Here is a 25571-nt window from a genome sequence, read left to right as displayed (position 1 = left end):
CAGACCATGAAAAAATAGGTGTTTATCACTTCAAAAGATCACTTTAGATAAGCTATTACCAGCAGGAGAGTGGGGTGTGGGGAGAGAAAACCTGGATTTGTGCTGGAAATGGCCCACCTTTATTATCATACACATTGTAAGGAGAGTGATCACTTTAGATAACTATTACCAGCAGGAGAGTGGGATTGGGGGAGAAAACCTTTTGAAGTGATAAACACCCATTTTTTCATGGTCTGTGTGTATAAAAACATCCTCACTGCATTTTCCGCTTTTATGCATCCAATGAAGTGAGCTGTAGCTCACGAAAGCTTACGCTCAAATAAATTGGTTAGTCTCTAAGGTGCCACAAGTACTCCTTTTCTTTTTGCAAATACGGACTAACACGGCTGCTACTCTGAAACCTATCGTTCTGCATATTGTGACTCTTTGCATACCAAAGGGAAAACGGTTCTAAATGACTTCTCTGGGAGCTTTTGCTGTTGCTTTTCCAGAAAATCATTTTCAACACATCTTCAGGCTCCTGGAGATACAAGAGAGAAAAGTAGAAATCATTAAGGTGAGGGAGGGGGCAGAAGGTTTTAATTAATGAACTTACTCAAATTATGGTCCTGAAACTACATTGAACAGTCTATGCATCACTTTGCAAGATATGTAGTAAATCAAGTAAATAGGCAGAAAAACTAATGCATCTTCCCATTTTGAATTAATAATTTCACTGGAAAGAACTTTTCATGGTAGATAATAAATCCAGGGTGCTAATTCTACAAACTGTTTCATATTTAAAACCACTTGCATATGTAAAAGATTCCTCTGGTGTAAACAATTGAAGGAGTTTTGGCACCCTGTAGCAATTAAAAGCAAAAGCTGATTTCTTTTTTTTTAGCATTCAAATCACAAGCAGCGTACTTGTAGCTGGGCGGGTCCCAGGATATTATAGAGACAAGGTGGATGAGGTGATATCTTTTGTTGGACCAACTTCTCACAGTGAGAGAGAGCCACATAGGGTGTTTTTATACCTCATCCAGTACACTAAATGCCCCAATAACAACTGTGTGAGTGAAACCAGACAATCACTACACTCTCAAATGAACTCTCACAGGAAAATGATAAAAGACAAAAACACCCTATCACCTGTGGGTGAACACTTTTCACAAAGTGATCACACTCTATATATCATTTCTCATCCTCAAAGGAAACCTGCATAACACCTTCAAAAGACAAGCCGAGGAGCTGAAATTCATAACTCTGCTAGACACTGAAAATCATGCACTGAACAAAGATTATGGATTTATGGTTTATTACAACAATCTGTAACCCGCTAACCCCATCTTTTTGTCCTAGAACTGCAGAGGTGTTAACAGGCCACTCTGCCATGAATGGTCCCTTAGAATATGTGCTAACTACTTGTGCTGAAAGAAAAGGAGTACTTGTGGCACCTTAGAGACTAACAAATTTATTTGAGCATAAACTTTCGTGAGCTACAGCTTACTTCATCGGATGAATGCATCCGAAGAAGTGAGCTGTAGCTCACGAAAGCTCATGCTCAGATAAATTGGTTAGTCTCTAAGGTGCCACAAGTACTCCTTTTCCAGTGCTACCAGTGACCTTTCATCCTCTGTGCAGGGTCTCAGGGAAATGGCATGACTAAGCATCCGATGAAGTGAGCTGTAGCTCACGAAAGCTCATGCTCAAATAAATTGGTTAGTCTCTAAGGTGCCACAAGTACTCCTTTTCTTTTTGCGAATACAGACTAACATGGCTGTTACTCTGAAACCTGGTGGCACTGGATTTCTTGCGTTGGATGACTTTCTTAGTTACAAGGGCCATTACTCCAAGAAGTTCCAGCCACTAGAAAACAGAATCTGGATATGGGAGACAATGTGGCAACTAACCACTTGACAATGGAAGGAGTAAGTCTCCTTTCTTTTCCTGTACTCCTTAAATGTTATATTGGATGGTAGTGGACAGTGAAGAGATTCAATGAAGAGATAAAGAGCAGGAGAGACTGAGAATGCAGTAGTTAGAGGCGTCAACTCAGTAAAGATACACCTGGTATCATCTTTAGGTGTGACATGACCAACCAGATTACAATTAAGAGTTAAAATTGTATCAATAAATCTCTTCTGGGCTTCTCTGACAGAAAAATGCAGATTTTATACATAAAATGTTGTTCTTTAGCTTAATCATAAGTTGAACTGATGATTAATCTAGCCACTACCACTACCTACATCCTAAGGAGAGTTAATGTTTTTCATTTTGGTTAATATCAGTCATGTTTAGTTCTGGGATAGCATATTTCAGAAACCTGCCCGTGGTCCATCAGAGATTAATTGAAACAGACTCCACAAAATGGTTTGATTTTTGACAAAAATTGGCAAATTCCACTGAAAAAAAATGTTTCTTCAGAATTTTCTGACCAGCTGTAACATAAACCACCATGGGGTTGCCCATTGCAGAGATATGATAAAACTGAAACCTTCTCACTAAGCCCCCTTGATGGTTGTGATTTGGGTAAATCTTAACCAACCTTGGGTTCTGGTTTTGCAAATGCAGACCAACAAGGTTTTGCAAAACCTAAACCTGGCCTTCATTGGCCACCTCTTAAAATGCTAATATTAAGGCAAAGCCGATAATGTAAATGCCTTGATGAAGGTGTAAATGAACTGACTTCTAGTGGTCTTACTTATTGTATATAAAATAGGTGATTCATAAAGCAAAAATATGATATATGAAACATTGCACAAGAGAGAATATGGAATATTAATTTCGCTTTTTGAGTTTCCAACAGAACATTGCATCTTCTATACCATACCAGGCCACCCTTACTTCTGCGCTGCTGCTGGTGGCGGCTCTGCCCTCAGAGCTAGGCTCCTGGCCAGCACCCACTGCTCTCCCAGCTGGAGAGCTGTGAAGGCAGTGCAGAAGTAAGGGTAGAAATACCACAATCCCCCCACGGTAGCCTTGTGACTCCCTTTTGGGTCAGGATCCCCAGTTTGAGAAACACTGACTTAAGGGCTTTACATGTTTATATTTTTAAATACGTTTTTGTGACAACACCATGAAATTTAAGTTTTAAATATCTGAAACCGTGAAATCCAAGATTTTAAAAATGCAATGACTGTGAATTTGGTAGGGCCCTAATGACTGGGAATTGCACAGAAAATAGGAATTTGCAAATCCTACTGGGACAGCCTTACGCCACAAGTAATCCCATTGGTTTTCATAAGACTGTAAGTAACTATTCAGGGGGAGTAAGGGTCTCACAATCTTCTCCTTAATGACCTGACACCCTTGCACAGAGTAATACTTTACTCTGCCAGTAGCTCTATTGAACTCCAGTAAATGAAGTTACATTCTGTAGGACTGAGGAGTAGTTGACATAATTCTTGTCAGTGTTACTTCAGTCAAATCACAATGTGAGTAAGGATATAAAAATTCTGACCCAAAATATAGATTGTTTGGATCAAACTATTCTGAGGAATACTATCCAAATCTAAACATAGAGAAACACAACCACCCTCCTATTCACACTAATAGAAAAGGAGTACTTGTGGCACCTTAGAGACTAACAAATTTATTTGAGCATAAGCTTTCGTGAGCTAGAGCTCACTTCACGAAAGCTTATGCTTAACTACATTTGTTAGTCGCTAAGGTGCCACAAGTACTCCTTTTCTTTTTGCGAATACAGACTAACACGGCTGTTACTCTGAAACCTATTCACAGTAATGATATTTCACTGGGTTTTTGCCTAAAACACCTTAATACCATTCTCTAATTTTGAATTTTTTATTTCTCTGTTCATGTTACTCTGTCTTCTGCTTTTCCCGGATTTGGGGAGGTAATTTGAGTTTGTGGATAAAAGCAGCAAAAATGAAAGTGGTCAGGTCTATCTAACTGTCTCATACTAGAATCATTTAATTCATTCGTTTCATATGAATGCAAGGTTATTAATATGCCCTGTGCGGTGGTTCATTTCATCAACTTTTTCCTGAGTTGCAGACATACTTCACAAGCAATAGCGTCTGTAAGGTTTTGTTTGGCTATGCCAATAAGTAATTTTTGCCCTTTTGTCTCTCTCTCTCTCTCTTTCTCTTTCTCCCATAGATCTATTTGCTAAAATAAATTGAAATGTGGAAAAGAATATAAGGCACAATTTATACTAGATATATTTGCAATTACTAACTCTGAATTAAACATATCCCTTCATGAATAATGAAGCAGAAATAGGCCAGAGGAAAAATGAGATAAGATCTTCAATCCATGTATTTTTAATTGCTTCATTATCTAAAATTTGGTATGAATAGCAGTGGATACAGTTTGCTGTTAATGCACAAAAAGAAATGAGAATTTTCAGCCAAATCACAAAAGGCTATCAAAAATTAATTTTGTGTGCTGTGATCATTGAAAATGTAAGTGATTTTGTGGCAGAGTGACATAAAAAATACCATTTATATGCTAATAATGAACAAGTCATATTTTTTCATTTTGATGCAAAATAAATTTTATTTTCATTTTAATGAACTGTAATGAATTATAAGCGGTTTCTTTTTATCTTTAGGTAAAAGCTGAAGAAAGATAATGGAAGGCTGACAAAAATACAGTCCCTGAATGAAAATAGGATGGAACAGAGAGTGACCCTTGTATGACCTGTTAAACTTAGTAGTTAACTTCATAGTTCCTGGTTGAACTGTGCCTTTCAGATCTCTAGGGTGTTCATCAGAACTAAGAGATGAGGTTTGTTCTGCAGTGTTAATGGGTTGTGGAAGATCACTGTCACTGGTGTTGGAGAATCAGGAGAAAATCAGGTAAACATGACCTAAGAACCTGTAACTTATTTCACAGTAAACCATCAATAGTCAGAATCAGGGTCACATGAAAATAAGCTGCCACACAAATTCCCACCTAGTATATTTAGGAAAATTATATATTTTCTTTTCAATTATTTTTGAAACTGAAGATAAAAGGTAATTTGACACAGTTTAAAAAAAACTTACTGTCACTTCTAGCACACTCTGCAATGCTCAGCAGAACAGGCTCTGGAAAGAAAAGAAGAAAAAAATCTGGATTCACGACTTAGGACCAGATTTTTAAAGGTGTTTAGATGCACCAGGATGCAGATATGTGCCTAGTTGGAATTTTCAAAAGCCTATAAATTCCACTGGGCACTTATCTGAATTTTTAGGTGCTTAAATACCTTTATAAATATGTCCCATAGCAGTTAAATTCAAGGGGTCACACATGGAGTGAACATTTTTCAAAATGGATGAGGTAATATCTTTTTTCGGACCACCTTCTGTTGGGGAGAGAGACAAGCTTTTGAATTTACACAGAGCTCTACTTCAGGGCTGGGAAATGTGCTCAGTGTGTCACAGCTAAATACAAGGTGGAACAGATTGTTTAGCATAAGTAGTTAACGCATGTTTCAAGGGACCATTCAAGGTGAAGTGGCCCATTAACACCCTTCCAGTCAAAGATGGGAGAGGTATCTGAGAGGAGGGTTTTTAGTGAGTTATAGATTGTTGTAATAAGCCATAAATCCAGTGCCTCTGTTCCGTCCATGATTTTTAATGTCTAGTAAAGTTATGAATTTAAGCTCCCAGGCCCGTCTTTTGACGGTGTTGTACAGGTTTGCTTTGAGGATGTGGACTGATATATCAGATATAGAGTGATCATTTTTCACAAAGCAACTCTAAACTTCAACACAGGCCCCATGTGAGCGTTCCTGGACTCCCAGGCCAAGTTTTCAAAAGTGCCTGATGTTAACTGCCTCCATTTTTGGGTGCCCAATGAGTGACACCTTAAGAGTGGCCTGGTTTTTAGAAAGTGAGCACTCAATGTCAGAGAGACACTGATGTAGTATCAGAATGCATCTGATGAAGTGAGCTGTAGCTCACAAAAGCTTATGCTCAAATAAATTTGTTAGTCTCTAAGGTGTCACAAGTACTCCTTTTCTTTTTGCGGATACAGACTAACACGGCTGCTACTCTGAAAACTGATGTAGAGAGAAATGAACAAGTTCTGACCACATTACAAAAGTGAGAGAAAAGATATAGTGGAAAACTATATAAGACAGCTGTGTCGGGCACATTACAGAGCAGTTCCTGAGTAGGAACAGCTGTTTTCCCTGTACTCTTGTTTCTGAAGGTGGATGTGGTGGTTTTTTTCTGGGTATGTGGCCTGCAGCATGTTCGATTTTGCATGCTCCCTCACCTTGCCCTTTGATTAATGACAAAGCCAGCCTTGGTATTGAACAGCTGAAAAAGAAAAAAATGCAGGCCCTAAAGAGTAGCCAACTCAAGCTCTCCTGTTAGAAATTTGTGACTGACAACCAAAGTTTTTTTGCTGCCATAGATTTTCTCAGTTTTCCCTTTTGGTTTTGAAGTGTTTTGCTCTCCAGTAAGGTTGTGCACATTAAAGCGAGACTGAAACAGACACTGATGTGCTTACCTAGGACACCTCTTGTTCGCTCTTTATTTTGGATCAGTTCCTTTTATACGTCCTTTGCTTACAATCTGTTGCAGACAATGTTACAATGACTGCTTGGTTAACCCTTGCTAAATTTTGATTATTTGTCCTGTATGTAAAATAAATTAAGGCTGGGTCTACACTGCACACCTTACAGCGGCACAGCTGTGCTGTTGCAGCTGCTGTCAGGTCTCCCATGTAGCCACTCTGCAAACAGCTTTTGATATAGGTCAAAGGGATACCGGGTTGGTCCTGCTGTGAGCAGGGGGCTCATCCAACCCCAATCTTCTATGAGTCTATGAAAGATATTTCAGAAATATTGGCTACATTTCGATAATAAATTTTATTTAAAATATATAATCAAATACATTTCCTGGGTAAATCGAGGAACTACTTGGTACAATTATATTCTTTTCTCTCCTTAATTATCATAGCTGATTTAACCTGGTCCTGCAAGCACATGTGTAAGTACTTTAAGTGTATGAGCAGTCCCCTTGAAGTCAGAGGGATAGAGCAGGTCTGAACATTTTAGACAAAATTTCATGTAATTGAAGTTGGAATGTTGTGTGGAAATGTTTTGACGACGTTTACGTTGGGGCATGGGAGCGGGACACCAGAGACACTTCATATGCTGGTGCTTAGTGCACTGGCTTAGGATGTAGGAGTAGGGTTGCCAATTTTGGTTGAATATATTGCTGGAGATTTCATCACATGACAATCTTTAATTCCTCGAGACTCCAGGCAGTCCTGGAGGGTTGGCAACCCTATGTAGTCATCTAAGGCTGAAGTGCCTGGTTCAGAGTGATTAGATATAAAAAAACTGTAATTTGAATCAAGCAGAGCCAAGGATTTGAATCTGGGTCTTCCCCATCCCAAGCCACCGGGCAGTAAGATGTGTGTAAATGGAACTGTTGTTCTCCAGACAGTTCTAATTGGGGACCCAGGTTATGAGCAAATCCCAGAGCTAAGGCTCCCTTAAAAGATTCCTTGCTGAGACTATCCTGATGTCAGGCCTCTGTTCATTAAACCCAAGGCCTGTGTCAGGGTGAGTGTCTTTGACATTTGCAGCCATCCTTTGTATCACACAGGGAAAGAGGTCAAAACTTACATCTTCAATTTCACTTGGTATCCAATGCAGATTATAGATCATGGAGTACAGCTGTACTAATGTGTTCTCAGTGGGAAACATCACTTAACAAGTGACCTGCCATGTTCTGCATTCTCTGCAATTTCTAAATGATCTGAAGGTTTAACCTCCTGTAGAGCACCAGCCAGTAATCTAATTCCAAGGAGAGAATGGCACGGGTAGTCATGATGACAACCACAGCCAAAATATAGCAACCCTGCTTGACAGTTCAGGCTCAGTACAGTAAAGACAGCTGCCTAGTGCAATTTCTGGCCGTCCCTGGATCAACTTGTGGCTGAGCATCACAGTTACTTTTCTTGTTGTATTCATTTACACTGCACACAGGCTCACTTCTGTCTGTTTTAGCAGCTGCTCTGCCTTTGTTAATCCTCTTTGAACAGTGTCCTTATTTAAAAAAAATAAATGACAGGGTGCAAGCTGTAGTGCAGCAACTCACACCTTGGGTGTGGTTAGACATAAAGCCACAGGCCACGTGCTATCAAATGCAGGCAGTGCAAATCATTACACTATCACTCTCACATCCTGAAGTGTCTTATTGGGGTAAGTATAACAAAAATAACCACGGGTATGTATTTAAAAACTAGAGAAAAGTTAAAGAAATGAGTTAATAAACCAATGTGTCCATACTTCAAAAACTAGACCTTTATGCTGTATGCCCTCCCCTACAACCCCCAATAACAGGGCAGAGAAGACTAGGGTGGAAGAACCTAGAATACAACCTGCATCCCAATGCTATTTCCTCAGAAAATACGTACCATGGACTCTGATCAGTTAGGTCACTCAGCAGAATTATGTGAGTTCTCTTTTCCTTCTTCCTTTTCTCTTCTCAATGCTCTTCCTCTTCTTTTAGTCCTGCAAAGTCTGCATTAAGTCTGCAGGCACGACATTGAGGACAGCAGTCAGTGCTGTGCTACGTGCCTGTATTTGTGAAGGCAAGGGTGAGTGTATTTGGCTTTCTGTGATATTTTATGGTGTGTGGAGATACTCTGTGGGCTGTGTTTATACAAAAAGTCAGACTAGATGATCAAATAGGTGACTTCCAGGCTTAAAATCTATGAGGGAGCAACTTGGAAAAAAAATGATAGATTCTGTTGAAAAAAGGTCAAATCCGACTCTGTTTCCTGCTCTACCATTGGCCTTATATTTGCCTCATTTTGTCCCATCTCTAGAGTTGATCTTAAAATGAGAGGAAAAAAAATATATATATAGTAACTTTTTCTCCCATTCTAGACACAAATTTCAAAATTTCTGACTCTTTATAGAGTGGGCTAGAAAAAGGGGGGACGCGGTGAATCAGATTCTTTTGTTTGTCAAACTTCAAATATCTCAATTTTTTTCTGACTAGCGCTAACTACCTGGTGGTGATACTGGTGCCTCATGTATAAAAAAAATTATGCTGGAGAAGGAATTGTTAAAATGTGGGTTACATGTTTTGATGTTGAAGACAGTATAGAGAAATGAGAAACCTTAGACAGTTGCATTGCTATCTCAGAGAAAAGACATCGGTTAGGAAGACAAAACTGAACTTCTGAAAAGTACAGACTAGGTCATTATTAGAAAGAAGGAATAAAGGGCTGATAAGGCACAAATCCACTGGATGAAAGTGTGAAGCAGAAGATGATGAGATAAGGAAAGAACTATACGGTATTTAAATGTAATAGGCTTATAAATTTGGTGATTTCAATCTCACTAATATTAATATGAGAAACCCAATATACCTGAGATATGACAGATGCTTAAATTATGGTTGTGGTCAATGACTATCTGATAAACGAGTGCAGCAAGAACACTAAAAATCACAAGTTAAAGTTGACGTGTAGAATAAGGAAACTGAGTCATGTGACCATTAGAGCTGTGTTGACCTGTCATGGAAACAGTATCTGATTGATTTTTGCTTTTCCTTGTGACCACATATTATTTGTGAACAGGCTGTTTTTTATGAATTTTTTATGAATTTTATTTCTTGTTTGAAATGAAATGGATAAACCCTTTGTGTAGACCCATTTCAGCCTATGGGTTGTAGGTGGACTACTGACAAATAGATTCAGAGCGTTGGTTCTCCTTTAGCCAGCTGTCTCTGCTCATTTTTAGGACCTAAAGGATGTAGAATTCCCTTCCCACAGAAGTTCTGGTGCTCCTGGATTGAATGTTTTTCAGAAGGCCATGGTCCAGTTCAATCACAAGGTATTGGGCTTGAGGCAGGAGTCTCTGAGTGTAACTTTATGTCCTATGTTATTCCAACCACTCCTTTCCCCCTCCTCTGAAGGACATTTGTGAGGTTTAACTACTGTCCTTCCCTCGTGCCTGAAGTTTCAGTATTATATCTCCTTGGTATTGCATGATGTCATAAGATTGTTTTAGGTTTCAGAGTAACAGCCGTGTTAGTCTGTATTCGCAAAAAGAAAAGGAGTACTTGTGGCACCTTAGAGACTAACCAATTTATTTGAGCATAAGCTTTCGTGAGCTACAGCTCACTTCATCGGATGCATACTGTGGAAACTGCAGAAGACATTATATACACAGAGACCATGAAACAATACCTCCTCCCACCCCACTCTCCTGCTGGTAATAGCTTATCTAAAGTGATCACTCTCCTTACAATGTGTATGATAATCAAGTTGGGCCTTTTCCAGCACAAATCCAGGTTTTCTCACCCTCCGCCCCCCCCCCCCCCCCAACTCACTCTCTTGCTGGTAATAGCCCATCCAAGGTGACCACTCTCTTTACAATGTGTATGATAATCAAGGTGGGCCATTTCCAGCACAAATCCAGGTTTTCTCACCTCCCCCCCCCCTCCAAAAACCACACACACAAACTCACTCTCCTGCTGGTAATAGCTTATCCAAAGTGACCACTCTCCTTACAATGACAGGTTTCAGAGGAACAGCCGTGTTAGTCTGTATTCGCAAAAAGAAAAGGAGTACTTGTGGCACCTTAGAGACTAACCAATTTATTTGAGCATGAGCTTTCGTGAGCTACAGTCTCTAAGGTGCCACAAGTACTCCTTTTCTTTCTCCTTACAATGTGTATGAAAATCAAGGTGGGCCATTTCCAGCACAAATCCAGGTTTTCTCACCCCCCCCCCCCCAAAACACACACACACAAACTCACTCTCCTGCTGGTAATAGCCTCAACGAGAGTTGAGGAAGCGTTGTTCTAAATCAGCCATAAAAATGTTGGCATACTGTGGGGCCATGCGGGTACCCATAGCAGTGCCGCTGATCTGAAGGTATACATTGTCCCCAAATGTGAAATAGTTATGGGTAAGGACAAAGTCACAAAGTTCAGCCACCAGGTTAGCCGTGACATTATTGGGGATAGTGTTCTTGACGGCTTGTAGTCCAACTCTTGTCCCCTAACGCCCCTACTCTACTTGCGCTATATTGATGACATCTTCATCATCTGGACCCATGGAAAAGAAGCCCTTGAGGAATTCCACCATGATTTCAACAATTTCCATCCCACCATCAACCTCAGCCTGGTCCAGTCCACACAAGAGATCCACTTCCTGGACACTACAGTGCTAATAAGCAATGGTCACATAAACACCACCCTATACCGGAAACCTACTGACCGCTATTCCTACCTGCATGCCTCCAGCTTTCACCCTGACCACACCACACGATCCATCGTCTACAGCCAAGCTCTGCGATACAACCGCATTTGCTCCAACCCCTCAGACAGAGACAAACACCTACAAGATCTCTATCAAGCATTCTTACAACTACAATACCCACCCGCGGAAGTGAAGAAACAGATTGATAGAGCCAGAAGAGTTCCCAGAAGTTACCTACTACAGGACAGGCCTAACAAAGAAAATAACAGAATGCCACTAGCCGTCACCTTCAGCCCCCAACTAAAATCCCTCCAACGCATTATTAAGGATCTACAACCTATCCTGAAGGATGACCCAACACTCTCACAAATCTTGGGAGACATGCCAGTCCTTGCCTACAGACAGCCCCCCAACCTGAAGCAAATACTCACCAACAACCACATACCACACAACAGAACCACTAACCCAGGAACCTATCCTTGCAACAAAGCCCGTTGCCAACTGTGCCCACCTATCTATTCAGGGGACACCATCACAGGGCCTAATAACATCAGCCACACTATCAGAGGCTCGTTCACCTGCACATCCACCAATGTGATATATACCATCATGTGCCAGCAATGCCCCTCTGCCATGTACATTGGTCAAACTGGACAGTCTCTACGCAAAAGAATAAATGGACACAAATCAGATGTCAAGAATTATAACATTCATAAACCAGTCGGAGAACACTTCAATCTCTCTGGTCACGCGATTACAGACATGAAGGTCGCTATCTTACAACAAAAAAACTTTAAATCCAGACTCCAGCGAGAAACTGCTGAATTGGAATTCATTTGCAAATTGGATACTATTAAGTTAGGCTTAAATAGAGACTGGGAGTGGCTAAGTCATTATGCAAGGTAGCCTATTTCCCCTTGTTTTTTCCTACTACCCCCCCCCCCCGATGTTCTGGTTAAACTTGGATTTATGCTGGAAATGGCCCACCTTGATTATCATACACATTGTAAGGAGAGTGGTCAGTTTGGATGAGCTATTGCCAGCAGGAGAGTGAGTTTGTGTGTGTGTGTGTTTTGGGGGCGGGGGGGGGGTGAGAAAACCTGGATTTGTGCTGGAAATGGCCCACCTTGATTTTCATACACATTGTAAGGAGAGTGGTCACTTTGGATAAGCTATTACCAGCAGGAGAGTGAGTTTGTGGTTTTTGGAGGGGGAGGGGGAGGTGAGAAAACCTGGATTTGTGCTGGAAATGGCCTACCTTGATTTTCATACCCATTGTAAAGAGAGTGGTCACTTTAGATAAGCTATTACCAGCAGGAGAGTGGGGTGGGAGGAGGTATTGTTTCATGGTCCCTGTGTATATAATGTCTTCTGCAGTTTCCACAGTATGCATCCGATGAAGTGAGCTGTAGCTCACGAAAGCTTATGCTCAAATAAATTGGTTAGTCTCTAAGGTGCCACAAGTACTCAAGATCTTTTTAGGAGTTTTGGGGAGATTTGGCCTAATAGTAATTTGTTTCTGTAGCGAAATACTTAAGAGATGTTTTATGGTAGGTTATTCTCCTGTGTGTGGGGGGGTTGTTTTTTTTTTTTTATTTTTTGGTTAAATTATCTAGGCTGATCATTTAAAGTGGAGAGTTAGTTGAATCTAGATTGATTCCACCTCCTGTTAGCCCAGGCAGCTGTTATTTTCATGGCTGTAGTCCTTATTTGCAGTCCAGCTGATCCCCAAACCAGAGGATCTGATGAAGAAAGTGTCTCGAATGTTAGCTTATTGGGTTATATAATGTCATGTTGTTGACATTTCCTGTAGCTTTCTATTCCCTACCCTGCCTGTTTCTGTACTATTGAGCTTTTAAAATTATTTACATTTTGCTTTGTCTTAGTGTCTGGTCTGACTTTCCTAGGGCTAAAGGATAAGATTTCCAATTGCTTCAGGGAGAAATAGTTGATTACCTCATTTTGCAAATACTAGGAGGAAATGTTGTTTGTTTTTTGTCCCCCTAACCCTCCCACCCTGTCCTGGTCACTGGGATATAGAGGTATCTTTATAATGGCTGACAAAATCTTTAATGTGCCTCTTTAATGGAGATGTCAACTTTATTGACTTATACTGTCTAATAATTACATTTGTTTTTATGACAACTTTATATAAAAACTAACAAAAAAGAAAAGAAGAAAGGAGTTGGAACAAACAAACTAGGCCAATGAAGTATAGAGAGAAACATGGACTGTGTTTTCCCCTCTTCTGAAAATGTGAATCCAAGGCTATGTAAGCAAAAAAGGAAAAATAACAGATGTCTGCAAGAAATAAAAAAAACAACAAAACCAGTGAAGACAATATAGGGATATGAATAAACACAGTTTGACTGCACCAATTAGAAACATTTGTTTGATGCAACAATGAGGCTTTGAAAATTTTAAAGATTTTTGTTTTAGTTACTGTCTTAACATTGTTACTGAAAATTGCTCCGATTTTAGTGTTTTGTCTTAATCAAGTAAAATTACACCATCATTTTGTTTGTCCATTAACATGTTCAATAGCAAATCTAGCTAGCTAGAGGCACTCAATCCTTAATCAGACTTGAACAAGGTAGAGTTATAATGCCTTTTCAATGAGACATGATAAACAAGACAGGGAGAAGGTGTGCTGCCTGTTCTCTCAATCTGGTGAAATAAGCAGTTCATATTTTCCAACCACACTGGATAAATTTCAATCTTTTATTATCATTCCGCATCATAAATATGTTGTTGTGTTTGCCATATTTAATATTATTCTCGTTATCTTCATGTGAACTTACATGTGTTGCAGTGACGTTGCAGATACCATCTATGAAGGAAGACGCAGGTACCTTATGATAGGGAAGGGAGAGAAAATAGTCAGTATCTGCCAAATCACTGCAATTCTATTGATGATATATTAGTATTTACAAGTAGTAAATAGGGCCAGCTCTTGTTGAACCATATGGTCTCCCAAGGGGCACCAAACAGGAATGGGCAGGAACAGATACAAACCAATTGATCTTTGACACCCAAAGCCTGGTTTCACAATTGTGGAGGGTCCAACGTTAGCTGTGGAGCAAGCAGATATAAGCCAGGTGACCTCCATCTAGCCCTTCGTTGCGTTCAGGGCCAACCATGGCAGTCTAAAGAACAAGCTGCATTGCTGAGCCTCCAGCAAGAGACCACGCAGGAGTTCTCTGCCCTGGCATGCTTCCCATCTGACCAGGATCTAAGGGAGATAGTCACCATTGCTATAGTTCAGCTAGTTCATTGTGTTTCACCTTGAAACTAATTGACTCAGAGGACAGTAGGCATTTTGTCCCGATTGTCTTGGAAGGACTGCCTTTTGCTGTGACAGCCAAGGTGGGTGAGGGCATCTAGCAAATGTAAGAGTTTGTCATGGCTCTGACTTGCTCCAATCTAATGTCACCAGGAAGGCAAAGTGCGACCCAGACAACTCCTCTAGCTTTGCCATGAGTTTCTAGGCAGCTCGACCATGCCACAACCAGTTGTAGCTCATGCAGACTCTCCACGGCTCTAAGGAGTCAGCATGTGGTTCACAAGTTCCACCTCTCACATAGTCTGGCAGCTGTGAACCTTATGGCAGAGGAGCTCATGGAATGAGGATGGCACATTCAAGGCAATGTTATCTGGCAGCAATTTCCAACCCAGGACATGGAAGTGAAGAATAGTCTGTGTAAAGACTTGTCCTGTCAGGATGCCTGAAGGAACAGTAATCCACACCGTGTAGCGTCAAGCACAGGAGTTTATTACGCACAGCGCTGGCGGAGTGTCACTTTGCTTATTAGTCTCAGAGACGCTGCAGAACAATTGATTACAGTAGATTATAGGTGCTCATTGGGTGGAGAGAAGCAATGGGGACGGGTTTTCCCAAGCCCCTGGATAGGTTCTAGCAGCAAGACAAGATAAGCACAATAAGCCAATGGTATAAAAGATTACATAATGGCTCCACCCATGGCTCAGATTAACATATTGCTGACACACAGATAATTACCCCCAAACTATGTTTATTGAAGTGTATAGGTTAAATCCTAATTTTGGGGTCCAGGGAATGAGGTAGCAGCTCTCCTGGTTGACCAACAGGTACATTCCTGGAGATTTAAATAAAAAAAAGCAGTAATTAGTACTTAACAATAACAATTGTTTATAAGTTTACCCTTGCATTTCTGTGGGCTAGGACTGGCATACATCTGAGGGGAGGGTGTCTTAACTCATGTCACTTATATTAGGCCTCTCCCTGAACTCTGTCTGAGATCTGAGGGGTATTGTACCACTATCTCCTCCCTGTATTAGAGAGTAACCATGAGGCCTTTCTCAGCGCTTCATGTGTCTATAACTCATGATAAGGACGCCCAATTACATTCGGAGTTATGCTGACTCTGCTCACTGACTTGAAACACACAAGGTTATCTTTCAGAGGAACAGCCGTGTTAGTCTGTATTCGCAAAAAGAAAAGGAGTACTTGTGGCACCTTAGAGACTAACCAATTTATTTGAGCATGAGCTTTCGTGAGCTACAGCTCACTTCATCAGATGTTTACCGTGGAAACTGCAGCAGATTTTATATACACACAGAGAATATGAAACAATACCTCCTCCCACCCCACTGTCCTGCTGGTAATAGCTTATCTAAAGTGATCAACAGGTGGGCCATTTCCAGCACAAATCCAGGTTTTCTCACCCTCCAGCCCCCCACACAAATTCACTCTCCTGCTGGTGCTAGCCCATCCAAAGTGACAACTCTTTACATCATCAAGTCGGGCTATTTCCTGCATAGATCCAGGTTTTCTCACATCCCCCCTACCCCCATACACACACAAACTCACTCTCCTGCTGGTAATAGCTCATCTAAACTGACCACTCTCCAAGTTTAAATCCAAGTTAAACCAGAACATCTGGGGGGGGGGGGTAGGAAAAAACAAGAGGAAACAGGCTACCTTGCATAATGACTTAGCCACTCCCAGTCTCTATTTAAGCCTAAATTAATAGTATCCAATTTGCAAATGAATTCCAATTCAGCAGTTTCTCGCTGGAGTCTGGATTTGAAGTTTTTTTGTTGTAAGGTAGCGACCTTCATGTCTGTGATTGCGTGACCAGAGAGATTGAAGTGTTCTCCGACTGGTTTATGAATGTTATAATTCTTGACATCTGATTTGTGTCCATTTATTCTTTGGCTGATTTAGAACAACGCTTCCTCAGCTCTCGTCCCCTAAAGCCCCTACTCTACTTGCGCTATATTGATGACATCTTCATCATCTGGACCCATGGAAAAGAAGCCCTTGAGGAATTCCACCATGATTTCAACAATTTCCATCCCACCACCAACCTCAGCCTGGTCCAGTCCACACAAGAGATCCACTTCCTGGACACTACAGTGCTAATAAACAATGGCCACATAAACACCACCCTATACCGGAAACCTACTGACCGCTATTCCTACCTGCATGCCTCCAGCTTTCACCCTGACCACACCACACGATCCATCGTCTACAGCCAAGCTCTGCGATACAACCGCATTTGCTCCAACCCCTCAGACAGAGACAAACACCTACAAGATCTCTGTCAAGCTTTCTTACAACTACAATACCCACCTGCAGAAGTAAAGAAACAGATTGATAGAGCCAGAAGAGTTCCCAGAAGTTACCTACTACAGGACAGGCCTAACAAAGAAAATAACAGAACGCCACTAGCGGTCACCTTCAGCCCCCAACTAAAACCCCTCCAACGCATTATTAAGGATCTACAACCTATCCTAAAGGATGACCCAACACTCTCACAAATCTTGGGAGACATGCCAGTCCTTGCCTACAGACAGCCCCCCAACCTGAAGCAAATACTCACCAACAACCACATACCACACAACAGAACCACTAACCCAGGAACTTATCCTTGCAACAAAGCCCGTTGCCAATTGTGCCCACCTATCTATTCAGGGGACACCATCACAGGGCCTAATAACATCAGCCACACTATCAGAGGCTCGTTCACCTGCACATCCACCAATGTGATATATGCCATCATGTGCCAGCAATGCCCCTCTGCCATGTACATTGGTCAAACTGGACAGTCTCTACGTAAAAGAATAAATGGACACAAATCAGATGTCAAGAATTATAACATTCATAAACCAGTCGGAGAACACTTCAATCTCTCTGGTCACGCAATCACAGACATGAAGGTCACTATCTTAAAACAAAAAAACTTCAAATCCAGACTCCAGCGAGAAACTGCTGAATTGGAATTCATTTGCAAATTGGATACTATTAATTTAGGCTTAAATAGAGACTGGGAGTGGCTAAGTCATTATGCAAGGTAGCCTGTTTCCTCTTGTTTTTTCCTACCCCCCTCCCCCAGATGTTCTGGTTTAACTTGGATTTAAACTTGGAGAGTGGTCAGTTTAGATGAGCTATTACCAGCAGGAGAGTGAGTTTGTGTGTGTATGGGGGTGGGGGGGATGTGAGAAAACCTGGATCTATGCAGGAAATAGCCCGACTTGATTATGTAAAGAGTTGTCACTTTGGATGGGCTAGCACCAGCAGGAGAGTGAATTTGTGTGGGGGGCTGGAGGGTGAGAAAACCTGGATTTGTGCTGGAAATGGCCCACCTGTTGATCACTTTAGATAAGCTATTACCAGCAGGACAGTGGGGTGGGAGGAGGTATTGTTTCATATTCTCTGTGTGTATATAAAGTCTGCTGCAGTTTCCACGGTAAACATCTGATGAAGTGAGCTGTAGCTCACGAAAGCTCATGCTCAAATAAATTGGTTAGTCTCTAAGGTGCCACAAGTACTCCTTTTCTTTTTACAAGGTTATCTGTTTACCCCAGCTTTCTCTTAGCCATGTATTGTTCTCTGTTAACTAGTCCTCATCCAGGCCTATATGAAAAGTTCTTAGCAGAAACTGTAGTTAAGATCTTACATCCACAGCAAATGGATTTTGGCCCTTCAATGCCCAACCCCTATGTCCTCCCCCTCATTGCTCTCCAGTAAAAGGGGTTTAAAAAACATATTTAGCATGCTTGCTGAACTCCCTGTCCAGGGGTTCTGTGTATGGCTGTTGTGAAGTCCAGCCATGGAGTTCAGAGGAAAGAATTCAGAGAAAAATTCACTGAGGGTACCTGTCTCATTAGCTCCCACATTTGCTACACTTTGACTGTCGTGTGGTCAAAACTATCGTTAATATTCCTTGATTTCCTCCACTGGCACTAGCATGGCGTGTTGTCTGGACCCCATGCCAGCGTTCATTGCTACTTGGTACAAGAAAAGGTGATGCCATCCCCACCTGTCCCCATATTAGTGGAGAAGTAAAGGGTGGCACTATAGCTAGTAACATAATAAACACCCTTTTTAAAGCCCCAGTCATGCAAACGCACAAAACAAACTGTATGTGTTGTCACTTCTTGACTGCACTCAGTGCTTCCCTAATGTGCAGCCAGCCCTCTTATGCCTGCACCTCGATCTTTGAAAATATGCCAGATTCTGTGCATCCACCCTAAAATAAGAACCTACAAGCTCCGCTGCATGTAATGTTCTTTGAAAGTTGGGCCTTATATCACTACAGTGTTTTTCCTTTTTTCTAGCATGAAGACTGCTAGGCTGGGTACTTTAATGGACCTGTGTACTTAATTTTTTTTTCTTTTACCAGGTGAATATTTTTAGTGAATTTTAGTGCTCATGTAAGGTGCTTGGTTGATAGATCTGCTTAGGGAGTCCCTTTATTTAGCCACACAACACGGACAGCATGGGCAGCAGTGGTGAATGTTCCCACCTAGTGCCTTCCTAGTAGGCCTCAAGCCTTAACTGGTTTCTAAGGGAAATAGCTCTGTTTACATGCTCTTTCAATCTTTGGCCTTCTTACAAGGGCTGCCAACAAAGGTGCCAATTAGTGCCTATTTGACTGATAGTGTTGGTGACATGGACATCTCTATGCACTAGGTACTGGACTGAGATCACTAATTCATTTGAAGGAGGTTTCCTAGCAGCCGTCAACACGTAACCAGCAACGTGTGCTGGGTTTGAACCAGTGTCATGGAGGCGGGACCAGTGAAAATCCTCTGAGCCTTCTGTAAAAAGAAAAGGAGTACTTGTGGCACCTTTGAGACTAACAAATTTATTTGAGCATAAGCTTTCGTGAGCTACAGCTCACTTCATCAAACCTGTCATTACCTGAGCCTTCTGTGAATGTAATGTTTAGATGAGGAGGTGTGGATGGTTTGCTTTGTATAACTCTAATGGTTTTGAGAGTTACAGTGGGTGCAGTGACCAGATTAATTGGAAAGTTTGTTCATGTATTTTTCTCCAATGAGAAGAATTTGGAGTGCAAGGACACAGAAGGCTTAATAAGAAATAAATGAAAAATACACCCCCATTTGATCAGCTAAGCAAGAAGGTAAAACTAGAGATGTGCTGATGTGCAAGCACTGAACTCATCTGACATCATTCACGCCTGCTCTCTTTTGGACGGCACTATCCCTAGATTTATTATTCACCAGGTACCAACTAAGAATGTCTAGGTAGTTTGACAACAGCCTATTAGAGCACTATAAAAGAGAATGGAAATTGAAGTTGAAGAGGATGCAGTAAAGTAATTGGATTATTAACTGCTTCAGTTCTGACTGACATACCAGGTGCATCCAGAAAATGTTCTTTTAAATTTTTGGACACACTGTACTGGACATTCCACTGAACCCTCCACTCAAAAGATAGCTGCTAAATTGCAGGCAGCAGAGACAGGGTTGTGGTTATCTATAAAACTAACATCCTTCCTGACCATTTGTTATTAAAGATTCCATAATGCCATTCACATAGGAGGCGTGATATTCCAAGTGTCCTGGCCAAATTCCACTATGGGTACTGCCTCACATCCGTTTTCCTAGGAGAGGGTGATGTCACTGAGTGAAAAGCAGGAGTATGAATAAATGAGGACAACAGAGAATAAACAGCCAGAAACAGGACATGGTTTAACCAGGCCAGAAATGCTACCAGGCTGACGCTGCTAATTACCAAGGAGGTCTGTAACAGTGCAAACAAATGAAGGCACCAACATTTAAACATTAGAATGTCCCTTGCTCCAATTCACAGACAGGTGGGAAGAAGGGAACAAAAGGACACCCAGCCCCATTGTTCCTACGGCTGGGGAAGCTCAGGACTGCGCCCTCCATGCACTAAAGAGGGTGCACGTTTCCCCCACATTTCCCACCCAATGGAGAGGGAAGCACACTGCACTGTCCGAATGGGCTATTGCTAGCTCCCCTGATCTCTGGGAGGGAATATGTCTGATTATCTGTCAGCACCGGAGCTCCCTCAGAGAGTATGTGATTCTACCCTGCCCAGTGCTCATCTAGCCTTAAAGTATTACTGCAATCTGCTCCAATAACCAGCTAGGTTCATCAGTGCAAAAAGCTATAGGTCAGGTATGTGTAGCCAGCCTGGGGTTGTGCCTTACCCTGAGAGAAGCATTGAGCACTGCCAATGCTCAACAAGGGAGTACAGTCCCACATGATGGTGCAATGTTCACTGAAACGTCTGCTTTTGCAGCCTGTTGCTCTCCCCTTTCTCCAGGTAAAGCACCACCAAGTGAGCAAGGGGAAGGGAGAAGGCAGAAGCATTTTGGGTGAGAACCGTGAGATGCAGCACTTGGTGAGAGCCGTCTGCAGTTCCTTGCCTGATGCTGGTGGCTTTCCAGCCAGTGGGGGAAGATATTGTGAATAGAGCTGGCTAGAAAATGGAATTTCCCTCCGGTTGAAAAATTTTTTGTTGGTGGGAAATATCCATCCCGAAGCAGCAGGAAACATTCTTTAAAATCCTTTTTGGTAGAACCAAAGTGGAATGAAGCTAGAATATTTCTGCTTGCTCCTGACTCCCTGGGCAGCTGCCTCGGGGGCTGCCCATCTCCCAGGTTGCTGGCTGGCTGGAGAGTCAGGCAGCCCCGGGAGGCACCTGCCCAGGGAGCTGGGTGAGCCTGCCTGTCTGCTTTCCATCCATTCACTTCTGTGGAATTTGTTGATTCTCTCAAAAGAGCGTTTTCTGACAGACAAGTGTTCCCTCTGCACATTTTGACCGGCAGTAATTGTGAGCTATTTCAGAATGCAAACTGTCAGCTGTGCCTTAGTCTGATCCACTCCACCAGCCCATGAACGCATTTTCCTGGCCCGGTGAGACAGGATTCAGACCTCGGACACCGAGCACAGGTTTAACTCCTGCTAGCAGCTGAAGTGGATTGAATGCTGACTAGCACATTCCTGCTCCCAAGACTCTCAGCTGATTCTCTCTCTGCAGTGGGTTCGCATTGGTGGTACTCCTGTCACTGTTGTCTGTTTAGTTAACTCATTCGGTTCATAGGACCCTCAGGGAAAGGACAGTCTGGGGGCTAGGAGTCTCCTTTGAACAGCACTCAAATGCCCCAGAATTTCAGCCGTGCTGGGCTATGAAAAGAGCTCGATTTGCTACTGCCATTCTGTTCAGTTTTTAGCAGTTGTTTAGGACTGAGACTTATTCACTGACTGGACCTTCCAGCCATATCTGTCTTTCAGCACTGGGCCTCAAGCAAAGCACAACTGTTGTGCATAAACATTAAAGCGAGACCATCGTGGCACAGGAAGCTGTGGGAAAGGCCAGCCAAGGATATGGTAGGTGTTGCAGGATAAACAGATTGGCTTTCTATGTGCTCTATAAAGCATTACTGTGTCGCCTTTTCCCCAAACTAACTCTCGCCCCTTGCTGTTATATTCCCACTGGTTCACTGACTCCTTAGAGCACTAGGTCCCATGCTGTACCTGGAAATAAAACCTTCTCTGTTGATTCTAATTGTTACACCAGGTACACTCAAAGTAGAGTAAAACTGAAATAGTGGCTCACGAAACCAAATTCAGCCCTGACATGAGGTGTCACACTCCTACTGATTTTAATGAGAATTTGGCCCCAAAGAAAGCACCCATGAATTAATAGAATTGTTTGCTGAGACGTTAGTGTTCATGGTCAACTCAATGTTTAAAAAGTTACTGAAGCACTTGAAAAGATAAGTTATGGCAATGACATTGGATTATTAAAGAGCAGAAAAATTGAACTGCATTTTGGCAAGAGGAAAACAAAATCTGTTGAAAGCAGCTGAATTGACGTGTGTGTATAATGGCAAATGGGATAATGTCACGTGCAGTTACTCTTTTTTAGCCAAGTCTAAATAAAACAAGGGCACACATGGAAATAAAGAAAAGCAGATGCTGAGATGTCACTTGAAGGATGTCACATTTATGGAGTGGCCTAACAAGCAAGTTTCAAAAGCAAAAAGACTATGATGGTTTGTAAAAAAAATAAAATAAAAAAAAAAGGATGCTATGTTGAAAGAATAAAATACCTAGGGAGTTGGAAAACACCATAAATTTTAGACACACCATTTTACAGTTAGAATGTTTTTGTTATTATTTTAAGAAGAAGAAGCCTTCTGGGGTCTCATAATATTTTGGACTAGCGTCAGAAGAAATGTGAACATATCAGACATTAAGATCTTTGTGGAAGCCTGCTTGGTGTATGCAATAATGTATTCGTGTTAGCAAAGACATTTTCAAAGCATTGCCAAGCCCCACTCTGTTTATGGATTTAATACCTAGTTGTGTAAGACCCTGGTTACAAAGCAACACATCAGGGAAGTTGTAAATGGCTCCTGAATGAAACTCCATGCTTTGGTGTACTGCAGGTCCCCTTGGGCCACAAATGTTTTATCATAACAACATCAGGCCAGAACCTCGGCTGGTGTAAATCCGATCAATGGTGTGATGCCAGTTCACACGGACTGGGCATCTGGAGTAAATGTTTCATAAGTGCCTAAACAGCTTAAAAGCTCATATTCAAAAATGGCAGAGATATTTCTGAGCCGTAGGACCATTGAAAGCCAAAGGGTACATCTATAGGCACCTAAACATCTTTTCAAATATGGCCCTAAATCAATTATGAAATTGGGATTTTTGGCACCCTAGTCACTTAGCTACTTTTTGCAATTTTGGTCCTCCTGACAAATCTGCCCAGATTTTGCTGAAATATGGACAGGTCTGGCTTAAACCCCTTACTGTCAAAGGTCACTGATGCTGTATAGTCTATGAGCCATGTGCACTATCACGAGACAAACCAAGAGGTGCCTTCAAAGGCATTAAAACAATGGTCTGAGTAGTAGAAAGAAACACAATATAATGTGGAAGTTGAATGGGCCCTGTAGATTGGGGCTTTGCTGGAAGACAGAATTCCCAAAGAGCTATTTGGTTTTCAGGTTAATTGCTATAGATTTTAATTTTTCGTATGTGACAGAGGTCAGAGGAAACTCAGAAGTATACACAGCTTGATGCATTATTCCACAGATAGAAAAAATAATTAATTATTTCAGACCTGCCTTCTAGTGTGAGAGTTATCCCAAAGTGTTTTAATACTCAACATTGTCATACTTAGCTCTGTGTAGCATTTTTCATCCTTAGAGCTTAAAGCACTTGGAGACAGAGAGCAAGTTTTATTACCTCCATTTTACAGATGGAAAAGAAAGGCATTTTGGCCCTGATCCCTAAAAGTGTTTTAGTCACATTGGCTTCAGTGGGAGTTAGGCATTCTAAATACCTCGGAGGTTCTGGACCATAGTGCCCCCCTCAATGGGTCCTTCCCTCTCCCGTCTTCATTCTTTACACCAGGTGGGCCTTGTTTTCAGTGTAGTTGTAGCCCAGTTGGTCCCAGGATACGAGAGCAATCAGGTGGGTGAGGTAATATCTTTTATTGGATCTACTTCTGTTGTGTAAGAGACAAGCTTTCAAGCTACCCAAAGCTGTTCTTCAGGTCTGGAAAAGGTACTCAGAGTGTCACAACTAAGTACAAAGTGAGACAGATTGTTTATTATAAGGGACAAACACATGTTCCAGGAGACCATTTAAGGTGAAGTGGGCAATTCATCCAAGACAACTCTATGGCTGTCTTTCTCCATTCTGGAACCAGGGGAATTCTCCCCTGCCTGGAACTGGGGCTTTTAGAGCCCTTTTATGCTGCTCAGGTACCCTTTAACCTGTGTAAAGGGCTGTGAGGGGCTTAAGAATCTCACCCACAATGTTTGTTTAAGAGAAACTAAACTAATTTCCAGGGCCCAGATCCAACAGAAAGAGTCATCTGCTGGGAAAAAGGGAAGCACCTAGAAGAACTGTGCAGTTTGCTACAGATTTTTTTTTGGGGGGGAGGGGGAACTGTCCTTTAGCACGCTGATTACATTAACTGCAATGTTTCATGAAATAATGGGCCAGATCCTCAGCTGGTGTAAATGGGTTAAACACCATTGAAAGCCAAAGGCAGCATCCTTACCTGTCAGATATTCCTTTTGTACATTTTCAAAATTCATATACAAAGCCTAGAGAGAGAGAGATGGCAGCATTGTTCCAAACCATCTCACCTCAAATGTTTTGACTAAAGCCATTCAAAGACTATTTCACAGTCTGAGAAATAACCTTCTTGGGAAGGCTGGTGGTGACAGGGAGGTTTTCATCTTACATCTGTGTTACCGTTAGAGAAGTTTTGCATTGCATTCTCTTCATTCAGGTCAACTGACTCGCACAGACAGTCTAATTCTCCTCTGACTCATACTGGAGTAAAGTAGGAGTAACTCCACTTAGGTGAATTGAATTGCACCCTTCTAGAACTGGTGTGAGAAAAATCAGGCCCTCATTTTCTGCAAGCTTTATATTTAAATAGATGTTCACTTTGACACTGATCCTGAAAGAGATCTAACCTCATGGACCTGTGTAGAGTCCCATTCTATTTTTCCATTCAATTCCTTATAGATTCTTAAACTGCCCCATCACTGGCGTATCTGAGACCCTTCTAATGATGTGACTGAATGATGTAACTGTCGGCTGTCATGTGTGGTTCAGTCTCTCCCCAGGAGAAGAGTCATGTGCGCAGAATGGGGTTTGGGTTTGTTTTTGGTTTTTTTGAAATGTACACACTGCTCTATATTAGAGAAGGCTGGTCAAAGAAATGTGCCTTGCATTTAGAGCAGAAGGTGGTGGGATTTGTGATGGTCTATCCAGGGCCTGCTCCAGGCACCAGCTTTCCAAGCAGGTGCTTGGGGCGGCTTTCAGAATGGGGCCACAGTCCATGCCCCGCAGTGGCAATTCGGCGGCAGCTTCACCGCTGTTGCAGTGGCGGCAATTTGGCGGCTACTGCTTGGGGCAGCAAAATTGGTAGAGCCACCCCTGGGTCTATCATCCCTGTGGGAGTTCTGCAGTCTTGGACCAGTCTCTGCGAAAGCTGTCTCATGCATAGCTGAGCTTTCCCCTTATAGCAGAAAGTTCCATTATGCCAGAGGAGCAGAGCTGTTAACTATGGACTTCATCCTGGAGTTTTAGGTAATATTTTAAATA

General features: G+C 41.9%; 1 long non-coding RNA gene across 1 annotated transcript in view; it reads right to left on the bottom strand.

Moving 5' to 3' along the window:
• Positions 1-322: 322 nt before the first annotated feature.
• LOC142073460 (uncharacterized) overlaps positions 323-25571 on the bottom strand; it is a 60005-nt gene continuing 34756 nt past the window's right edge. Inside the window, exons 2-5 of the long non-coding RNA XR_012670363.1 lie at positions 15187-15283; positions 13970-14020; positions 8368-8484; positions 323-520 (exon numbers count right to left, since the gene is read on the bottom strand). This is a non-coding gene — a long non-coding RNA (uncharacterized LOC142073460). The remainder of the gene's footprint in view (positions 521-8367; positions 8485-13969; positions 14021-15186; positions 15284-25571) is intronic.

The sequence above is a fragment of the Caretta caretta genome, chromosome 10, assembly GCF_965140235.1.
Source record: "Caretta caretta isolate rCarCar2 chromosome 10, rCarCar1.hap1, whole genome shotgun sequence".
In the NCBI taxonomy this organism is placed as follows: domain Eukaryota; kingdom Metazoa; phylum Chordata; order Testudines; family Cheloniidae; genus Caretta; species Caretta caretta.
This window is presented reverse-complemented; position numbering and strand designations above follow the sequence as displayed.